Source organism: Salvelinus fontinalis, chromosome 3 (genome assembly GCF_029448725.1).
Source record: "Salvelinus fontinalis isolate EN_2023a chromosome 3, ASM2944872v1, whole genome shotgun sequence".
NCBI classification, from domain to species: Eukaryota; Metazoa; Chordata; class Actinopteri; order Salmoniformes; family Salmonidae; genus Salvelinus; species Salvelinus fontinalis.
This window is the reverse complement of record NC_074667.1, coordinates 56,054,191-56,065,578: the sequence shown is the minus strand read 5'-3', so window position 1 is coordinate 56,065,578 and position 11,388 is coordinate 56,054,191.

Sequence of the window (11,388 nt, the reverse complement as noted above, 5' to 3'; positions counted from 1 at the left end):
CTCTGGTAAGACAAGGAGTGGCAGTCTATGTATATTTGTAAACAACAGTTGGTGCATGATGTCCAAGGAAGTCTCGAGGTTTTGCTCGCCTGAGGTAGACTATCTCATGATAAGCTAATATCTACGAAGACAGCTTTCATCTGTATTTTTCGTAGCTGTCTACATACCACCACAGACCGATGCTGACACCAAGACAACACTCAATGAGCTGTGTACCACCATAAGCAAACAGGAAAACAATCATCTAGAGGCAGCACTCCTAGTGGCCGGGGACTTTAGTGCAGGGAAACTTAAATCCGTTTCACCAAATTTCCACCAACATGTTAAATGTGCAACCAGAGGGAAAACAACTCTAGACCACCTTTACTCCACACAAAGAGATGCATACAAAGCTCTCCATTTGGCAAATCTGACCATAATTCTATCCTTCTGATTCCTGCTTACAAGCTCAAAATAAAGCAGGAAGCATCAATGACTCAGTCAATAAAAAAGTGGACAGATGAAGCAGATGATAAGCTACAGGACAGTTTTGCTAGCACAGACTGGAATATGTTCCAGTACACCACATCAGTCACTGGCTTCATCATTAAGTCACATTTACATTTAAGTCATTTAGCAGACGCTCTTATCCAGAGCGACTTACAAATTGGTGCATTCACCTTATGACATCCATCAATGACGTCGTCCCCACAGTTACTGTACGTACATACCCCAACCAGAAGCCATGGATTACAGGCAACATCCGCACTGAGCTAAAGGGTAGAGCTGCCACTTTGAAGGAGTGGGACCCTAACCCGGAAGCTTATAAGAAATCCTGCTATGCTCTCCGACGAACCATCAAACAGGCAAAGACTCAATACAGGACTAAGATCGAATCGTACTAGGCCAGTACCGACGTTCGTCGGATGTGGGAGAGCTTGCAAACTATTGCAGACTACAAAGGGAAGCACAGATGAGAGCTGCCCAGTGATACGAGCCTATCAGACGAGCTAAATTACTTCTATGCTCACTTCGAGGCAAGTAACACTGAAACATGCATGAGACCATCAGCTGGTCCGGACGACTGTGTGATCACTCTCTCCACAGCCGATGTGAGTAAAACCTTTTAAACAACATTCACAAGGCCGCAGGGCCAAACGGATTACCAGGACGTGTACTCTGCATGTGCTGACCAACTGGCAAGGGTCTTCACTGACATTTTAAACCTCTCCCAGTCTGAATCTGTAATACCAACATGTTTCAAGCAAACCACCATAGTCCCTGTGCCAAGAACACTAAAGTAACCTGCCTAAATGACTACTGACCCATAGCACTCACGTCTGTAACCATGAAGTGCTTTGAAAGGCTGGTCCTGTCTCACATCAACACCATCAACACCATTATCCCAGAAACCCTAGACGCACTCCAATTTGCATACCGCCCCAACAGATCTACAGATGATGCAATCTCTATTGCACTCCACACTGTCCTTTCACGCCTGGATAAAAGGAACACTGGATCCTGGACTTCCTGACGTGCCACCTCCAGGTGATAAGGGTAGGTAACAACACATCCGCCACGGTGATCATCAACACGGGGTCCCCTCAGGGGTGCGTGCTCAGTCCCCTCCTGTACTCCCTGACTTCCCTGAAAAGTTGCATATCGCGGGGGATATTTGATGCTAGTGCAGTACGCCACAGGATGTTTTTGTGCTGGTCAAAGGCAGTCAAGTCTGGGGTGAAACAAGGGCTATAGCTGTTCTTAGTTCTACATTTTTTGAATGGGGCATGCTTATTTAAGATGGTGAGGAAAGCACTTTAAAAGAGCAACCATGAATCCTCTACTGACGGGATGAGGTCAATATCTTTCCAGGATACCCGGGCCATGTCGATTAGAAAGGTCTGCTCACTGAAGTGTTTTAGGGAGAGTTTGACAATGATGAGGGGTGGTCGTTTGACGCGGACCCATTACGGACGCAGGCAATGAGGCAGTGATCGCTGAGATCCTGGTTGAAGACAGCAGAGGTGTATTTAGAGGGCAAGTTGGTCAAGATGATATCTATGAGGGTGCCCATGGTTACAGATTTAGGGTTGTACCTGCTAGGTTCCTTGATAATTTGTGAGATTGAGGGAATCTATCTTAAATTGTAGGACGGCCGGGGTGTAAAGCATATCTCAGTTTAGGTCACCTAACAGTACAATCTCTGAAGATAGATGGGGGGTAATCAATTCACATATGCTGTCCAGGGCACAGCTGGGGGCTGAGGGGGGTCTATAACAAGTGGTGACGGTGAGAGACTTATTTCTGGAAAGGTAGGTAAAAGTAGAAGCTCAAATTTTTGGGGCACAGACCTGGATAGTATGGAAATACTCTGCAGGCTATCTCTGCAGAAGATTGCAACACCGCCCCCTTTGGCAGTTCTATCTTGTCATAAAATGTTGTAGTTGGGGATTGAAATTTCAGAATTCTTGGTGGCCTTCCTAAGCCAGGATTCGGACACAGCTAGGACATCAGGGTTGGTGGAGTGTGCTAAAGCAGTGAATAAAACAAACATAGGGAGGATGCTTCTGATGTTAACATGCATGAAACCAAGGCTTTTACGGTTACAGAAGTCAACAAATGAGAGTGCCTGGGGAATAGGTGAGGTGCTGGTGGCTACAGGGCCTGGGTTAACCTCTACATCACCAGAGGAACAGAGGAGGAGTAGGATAAGGGTACGGCTAAAGGCTATAAGAACTGGTCGTCTAGTGCATTGGGAACAGAGAATAAAAGGAGCAGATTTCTGGGTATGGTAGAATAGATTCAGTGTATAATGTACAGACAAGGGTATGGTAGGATGCGAGTACAGTTACAGTGGAGGCAAACCTAGGCACTAAGTGACGATGAGAGCGGTTGTGTCTCTGGAGGCACCAGTTAAGCCAGGTGAGGACTCCACATGTGTGGAGGGTGGGACAAAAGATCTATCTAAGGCATGTTGGGCGGGGCTGGGGGCTCTACAGTGAAATAAAACAATAATAACTAACCTAAACAGCAGTAGACAAGGCATATTGACATTGGGGAGAGGGATGTGTAGCCTGAGTGATCATAGGGTCCAATGAGCAGCAATAGGTGAGTCAGGGAGCCATTCGGTAGTCGCTTGTAACGGCTGTCTAATTCCTCCTCCTCGGATGAGGACAAGGAGTAAGGGTCGGACCAAAACGCAGAGTTGTTAGTGCTCATATTGATTTAATCAAAACGAAACTGAACACTTACAAATACAAAAAAACAACAAACGTGACAAAACCGAAAACAGTCCCGTGTGGCACGAACACTGACATGAGATACAAACACCCACAAACACACACGTGAACCCCGGCTGCCTTAGTATGATTCTCAATCAGGGACAACGATTGACAGCTGCCTCTGATTGAGAATCATACCAGGCCGAACACAAAATCCCAACATAGAAAATCACACATAGACAAACCCACCCAACTCACGCCCTGACCAACTAAATAAATACAAGACAAAAGAAAACAGGTCAGGAACGTGACAAACTCTAGGGGAGGGTCTGGGTGGGCGTCTGTCCACGGTGGCGGCTCTGGCGCTGGTCGTGGTCCCCACCCCACCATAGTCAATCCCCTCTTCCGTAGCCTCCTCCAAATTAACCCCACTAGATTAAGGGGCAGCACCGGACTAAGGGGCAGCACCGGACTGAGGGGCAACACCGGACTGAGTGGCAGGCGGATCCTGGCTGGCTGGCTCTGGCGGATCCTGGCTGGCTGGCTCTGGCGGATCCTGGCTGGCTGGCTCTGGCGGCTCCTGGCTGGCTGAAGGCTCTGGCTGCTCCTGTCTGGTGGACGGCTCTGGCTGCTCGTGTCTGGCGGACGGCTCTGGCTGCTCCTGTCTGGCGGACGGCTCTGGCTGCTCCTGTCTGGCGGACGGCTCTGGCTGCTCCTGTCTGGCGGACGGCTCTGGCTGCTCCTGTCTGGCGGACGGCTCTGGCTGCTCCTGTCTGGCGGACGGCTCTGGCTGCTCCTGTCTGGCGGACGGCTCTGGCTGCTCCTGTCTGGCGGACGGCTCTGGCTGCTCCTGTCTGGCGGATGGCTCTGGCTGCTCGGGACAGACGGGCGGCTCTGACGGCTCGGGACAGACGGGCAGCTCTGACGGCTCGGGACAGGCGGGCAGCTCTGACGGCTCGGGACAGACGGGCAGCTCTGACGGCTCGGGACAGACGGACAGCTCTGACGGCTCGGGACAGACGGACAGCTCTGACGACTCGGGACAGACGGACAGCTCTGACGGCTCGGGACAGACGGACAGCTCGGACGGCTCGGGACAGACGGACAGCTCTGACGGCTCGGGACAGACGGACAGCTCTGACGGTGCTGTGCAGGCAGGCAGCTCAGACAGCGCTGGGCAGGCAGACAGTTCAGACAGCGCTGGGCAGGCAGACAGTTCAGACAGCGCTGGACAGGCGGGAGCAACTGGAGAGAGAAGACGGAGAGACAGCCTGGTGCGGGGGGCTGCCACCGGAGGACTGGTACATGGAGGTGGCACTGGAAAAACCGGACCGTGAAGGAGGACACGCGCTCTTGAGCACCGAGCCTGCCCAACCTTACCAGGTTGAATGGTCCCCGTAGCCCTGCCAGTGCGGCGAGGTGGAAAAACCCGCACTGGGCTATGCTGGCGAACCGGGGAAACCATTTGTAAGGCTGGTGCCATGTACGCCGCCCCGGAGAGACGCACTGGAGGCCAGATGCGTTGGGCCGGCTTCATGACACCCGGCTCGATGTCCAACCTAGCCCGGCCAGTGCGGCAAGGTGGAATAGCCCGCACTGGACTAAGCACGCGTACTGGGGACACCGTGCGCTTTACCGCATAACACGGATTCTGACCAGTACGACGCCCTCTCACTCCACGGTAAGCACGGGGAGTGGGCTCAGGTATCCTACCCGGCTTTGCCACACTCCGCGTGTCCCCCCCCCAAGAAATTTTTGGGTCTGACTCTCGGGCTTCCGTGCTAGCCGCGTACCTTCATACCGCCGGTTTCTCTCTCCGGTTGCCTCTGCTCTCCGAGCTGCCTCCAGCTGTTCCCATGGGAGGCGATCCTTTCCAGCCAGGATCTCCTCCCATGTGTAGCAACCCTTGCCGTCCAAAACGTCCCCCCATGTCCAATTCTCCTTGTTGCGCTGCTGCTGCTGCTGCTGCTGCTGCTGTCGCTGCCCTTTTACATTCCGCTTGGTCCTTTGGTGGTGGGTGTTTCTGTAACGGCTGTCTAATTCCTCCTCCTCGGATGAGGAGAAGGAGTAAGGGTCGGACCAAAACGCAGAGTTGTTAGTGCTCATATTGATTTAATCAAAACGAAACTGAACACTTACAAATGTGTGGCACGAACACTGACACGAGATACAAACACCCACAAACACACACGTGAACCCCTGCTGCCTTAGTATGATTCTCAATCAGGGACAACGATTGACAGCTGCCTCTGATTGAGAATCATACCAGGCCGAACACAAAATCCCAACATAGAAAATCACACATAGACAAACCCACCCAACTCACGCCCTGACCAACTAAATAAATACAAGACAAAAGAAAACAGGTCAGGAACGTGACATCGCTACTGAGCTAGGCAAGCTGGAGACACAGCGATTCAGAAATCTAGCGGGCCGGGGCTAGCAGATGGGTCTTCGACAACGTCGCAACGGAAAAGCCTGTTGAAACAACCTCTGACGATTACGTCGGCAGACAAGTCGTGATGGATCGGCGGGGCTCCGTGTCGGCAATAAAGGGTCCAGGCCAATTGGCAAAAGAGGTATTGTAGCCCAAGAATTAGCTGGTAGACCTCTTCGCCTAGCCAGGAGATGGGCCTAGCTAGAGGCTAGCTCAAGGCTAACTGGTGCTTGCTTTGGAACAGAGGCGTTAGCCAGTAGTAGCCACTCGGTTGCAGCTCGCTAGCTGCGATGATCTGATGTACTGGTCCAGAGCTTGCGGCAGGAATCCGGTGATGTGGTAGAGAAAGCAGTCCGATATGCTCTGGGTTGATATCGCGCTGTGCAGACTTGCACGTATTGACCGAGCTGAAGCTGGCTGGTGTCCGCGTTAGCCACTGCTAGCGGTCTTCATTGTTAACTGACTAATAGCTAGTAGCTAGTTAGCTGGCTAGCTTCTGATGGGGGTTCCGGTTCTAAAGTATAAAAATAGCAGATCTGTACCACATTGGGTGAGGCGGGTAGCAGGAAAGTATATTCAGTCCGTAGATGGAAAGTGAGATTAAAATATATTTAAAAAACGAGACGACTATTTACACAGGACAAGACAAACACACGTCCGACTGTTACGCCATCCTGGAAACGATCTAGATTAATTGATTGACCTTTAAGCATTGCTTGCAGTAAAGTCATTCACCACATTTTGACTCGGGAACAGGATTGGAGAAATATGCGTGATTAGGGATCGTCTGTAAAGGTGCTATCAGAAACATGTTGGGTAGTTTCCACAGATTTTGATTTCCTTAAAACCGGTCAAACTGATTTCATTGACATTTTGCACAGAAAATATTTCAAATGATTCGTTTTTTGGCTATTGCATTTTCTCTCCGGTCCCTGAAGTGTTTTGCTGCATGAGAGATGCAGAGACGAAAGACAACTTTACTGATGTCAACTAGATTGAAGCATTCATTCTATCAATTTCTGACATTCTGATGAGCAGGGGTTTATTTAGTATTATTGGGCAACGAGTAAAGACAGAAGATAAGCTGCATGTAGTTGACTAACAAAAAGTGAGCTGTCTGTCAAACTTAATTTAGTCTACTCTATCCCCATGCTCCAAATTTTGGGGGTTCAATTCGCATTTATTTCAATTCACATTTATTATGTATTTACAGAGTATTCTACTACAAACCAATGCACCTGCTCGATTAATAAATTCATTAATTTGTACATACATGTACATCAATCTGGCCAGTGTAAATATTTTTCTCAATATTAGGTGATGACTAGTGACTGATATACATTTCCCGAGTCATATATTCAAAAGGGCTAGGTTGTATTAGTTATTGAGGTAAAGGAGCAGGGCTGTTTCTAGCTTTTTGGGCCCCTTATCGAGATTTGGTGATAACATACCATGCCATGAGGTGTTGAGGGAAAGACATATTACCTATAGATTGGACATCATCTTTTCTAGGCCATTAGCAATAACAGGACATACACAAGCCATAGGCTACACTATAGTTCAAGGTGGCAACGTCGGAATGTCTGCTTGCACGAAAAAAATGTTTGTTTCTAACATTTATGGTTGAGATTTAATTCATATAAATATAAACTATGCACATTATGACTTTCATTAACACGCGATGCAGGCGTCACGCAGAAGTTAGTAAGGCGTTGGTATCATGTCATGTAAATCAGACGCTTAACGCAGGAGTCACGCAGACGTTGGTATCAGTGTCAGGTGGTACGGTTCCCTAGGCTTATGCATGTCCCTTATCACCCCCCATATGCGTGTGTGTTCGACTAATGCACTGGGTCGATGTGTGGGCATGGTCGGACAGATTTTGTTCACTGATTGACGCTAAGTTTCCATAGGTCTCCATGAGCAGGTCCCGGTTGCCCAAAGCATGTTAAGGTTAAGTTAATTGGATCCTATGGTTCTAAGGATGAATTTAGCCTTAAGATGCTTTTGGGAAACCGGGCCCAGGTGTGGTTGTTTTTAATAAGTCCTGTGCGGCGGACTTTGTGTTTTTCGAATGTTCTTTCCCCCCTTTCAGAGGTGTGTGTTTCAACAGTATGTGTATGGATTTAAATATTACAATTCTAAGACGTGTGACTAAGACACTGACCGTGCCCGAATACCCATACCCCAAATAGTAGGCCGTTTTGAGTATAGTGTGCGACATTAAGAAAATCAAGTACACTTTAAATGCCCTGATGTCATACTCATTTCGGTTTTGACAACAGCTGATCAATTGTATCAGGGGACTCGCTACCGAAATAGGACTCGCTACCGAAACGAATAGCGGGAAACAACGCAATCGCGCATGACGGATTCTCCTTATACGAAAATATGTTTTATAGTAGGCTATGTGAATTTTCGAAAATCGAGTATGGCTTAAATGCCAGGATGTTGTACTCATTTCAGCTCTTCATCTATTAGAATTAGATGCACACTTTTCCACAATGCATTGGAAGATGTGGGTTGCAAGTGATAGACTCTAGTTCTCTTCAAGAACCCAAACAACAACACTAGGCTACTTAATTGGGAAGATGCCGAATAGCGAAGATTCTGCAGTGGTGTTAAAATGTAGGCTGTTTTTGTTCTCCTTAAAATGATCACGAGTATTGCATCGTAGGCTACATCTTTGATTTTTATTTATTTATTCAAAGTGGATTTCTGTTTTCTTCGAGCTGTTTAACTAAATACTTAACCGTCTTTTGATTTCTGAATGTGTCGCTACCAGGACTCTGTGGCTGCGTTATTGATGTCATGTTAATCAGTCCTTTTGATTTCTGAATGTGTCGCTACCAGGACTATGTGGCTGCGTTATTGATGTCATGTTAATCAGTCCTTTTGATTTGAACATATGGATTGGTTTAGTTTTGTACGCTAGGCTAACTATTTAATTATGTCATTCTTGGATCAAGCCTTAGCAGTCATTCTGATCTCTTTCCCAGTGATCAGTGCTTTGGTTTATTAAGTTGCTGTCCAGCGGTTCTGAATTTGCAATGTACTCGACTGTAAATCTTTCTCTGCAATAGTCTTTTGATTTGAACATTTGAAAAGTTTAGGTTTAGGAATGTAATTAATGGAATGGAGTCAAATATTTGGTTTCCATATTTTTAATGTGGAAAAATACCCCACCTACTCAGCCAGTCAGGAGCCACTACTGGGTTGTGGCGGTGGCATACTGCATTGTTTTTACTAAACGGTACGTGCGGATGAACGGGGAGTTAGGACGATTTTAAGGGTCTGTGACTGACAGGGGCCCTAAACAATTATTAGAACATGAGGTTAATAATTTAATGTTGAAAGAATTGTACCTATCATCATTCATATTTAATTTACAATGTACTAATAAAACTAACGGGTTCTTTTTCTTTTCTTGTTTTTGGCAAAAAGTAAACATCCAGAGAGCCTCTGTATCCCCTCACGGTACTTGCTAGCAGTGAATTGCGAGTGAGGAGTGCTGGTGAAGCATCATGTCTCAGCTTTCTAAATAAAAATCTGGCTTCCAAAAACGAAAAGAAGGAAAATAAAGACAGGAGAGAGAGAAAAGAAAGAGCGACAATATGTCACCCAATGTTTCTCAAAGGAAGGTGGGTGTAGTCCGTGAGTGGTGGAAATTAACCTGTTAGCTTAGTCCATAGTGAAATAGGCTACCTTTGCTCCCCTAACATTAGTTACTTAATATCTATACAGACAATTCGGAGTGTTTACATTTCGCTCCTCTTTTAGCCAACATTTAATCAATGCAGGCAAGCTATTCATAATAAATCAGTTGTCCCTGCCCCTGCCTGGTTCCAGGCCCAACAGATGCAGCTTCAGGCTCAGCAGCCCTGTCTCCCCATCCCCATACCCCTGAACCAGCCCTACTCCCAACTGAAGAAGGAGGTGAGCAGCATTGTGTTGAATGACATGTCAGTTGGCATAATTGCAGGTACTGCAATGCATTGAGGACAGGAATGTGATTCTCCAGTCAGGAAAAATCTCCCTTGACACAGAGGCAGCCAATATCAGAGCCTTAAAGCAAGAGATGCAGGCTCTTAGAGATGGATGGGAGTCTCTTCTGTCTGAGGCAACACTGATTGCTACGCAAATGGATGTTGCACCTCAATTTAGCAAGGAACACAGCCGCCAAAGGAAAAGGAAGAGATTCCATGATGAGACCTTTCAAGAGGAGACAGCTCAGGACAGTGCAGAAACAGTGTTTCGGAACACACTGTTTTTTACTGCTATTGACAACATCATAAGTGACTTGGACACTAGGTTCCACACCACTGCAAAAATTGTAGAAGAATTTTCAGCTGTTCTGAAAGTTGGACAGATTAGTGAGGATAAAGTCCCTTCTGTGTGCCAACCACTGATCGTGAAGTATTCCAGAGATATTACACCTGAGTTTCAAAATGAAGTAAGACACCTGAACACTTTATATGCTGCCACTTTCCCCCCTAACTTGTCCCCTCTTGGTCTCCTGAATACAATTTGTAAGATGCAGCTGCAAAGCATTTTTGGAGAAGTGTGCATTGCTTTACGTATATTTTGCACACTGCCTGTGACTGTTGCTGGTGGCGAGAGAGCTTTCAGTAAGCTAAAACTGATAAAATTGCTTTGCAGTCTTGCCATGCTGTCCATTGAAAGTCAGTTAGTTAGACAGCTGGACTTCAAAGACTTGATCAGTGACTTTGCTAGTAAGAAGACTCGGTGCTGGGCTCTTGGTGAGTAAGGCTGAGCAAGGGCCAGTGATAACTGTTAAATGGCATGGCTATGGATATTGGATCACTACACACATGATGCCCACAGACTGAGAACAGACTGCAAACAAGATATATCTCAAAGTAATGGCTGGATTTCCATGAAATTTGTTGTGCACAATCAAGACCCCAAGTGGAAGAAACCTATTGATTTGGTGACCACTTGAGCTTTCCTCTAGCGCCACCATCAGGCATTTTCATTTCCATTTTGTTTTCCATTTCCACTTTTACAGCTGTTTATTTTCTAGTTGGTATGTATACTTAGTTCAAACATTTATTTTAATTGAAGAGGTTAATGTATATTTAAGTTATATTTATTTTAAGTTATTCATTAATGTTAGAGAATTTCTTTCAAGAAATGTACCATTAATATTACATTTACACTGTAAAAGATGACCTTTAGCACATTTCTTATAGAGGGTATCAGTCTTGCATCGAATAGTGAATTCCACTGTATGCAGAATGATGCATGCATGTCAGAGACATGTTTTTTGACAGGGGGTGCAGGATTTTTTGTTGTTGCCTGATTTTAGATATGTTTCTGCTTATAATTTACTACATTTTGGGATGCTATTTGTTAGTCAATTTGTCTATAAATAGATTCATGTAGCTTCTCTTTTGTCATATGTTGCCCCAAAAGACTAAATAAACACTTGCTCAACGGAATAATGTAATAGATCGATAGAATGAATGCTTCAATGTAGTTGACATCGGTAAAGTTTTCTCTGTCATCTTTCGCAGAGAAAAGGTATTTAGAGACGGGGGAAAAAATCCAATAACGCAAACATAAATAAACTGCCAAAAAACAAATCTGTGCAAAATGTCCATATTACATCAGTTTGACACATTAAGGAAAAAGAAAGCTGTGAAAATGACCCAACATGTTTCATATAAGATTTCAGTTCGGCTTCGATGCATATTTTATGTGGTTGAAATACTATCAGCTTTTATGAAG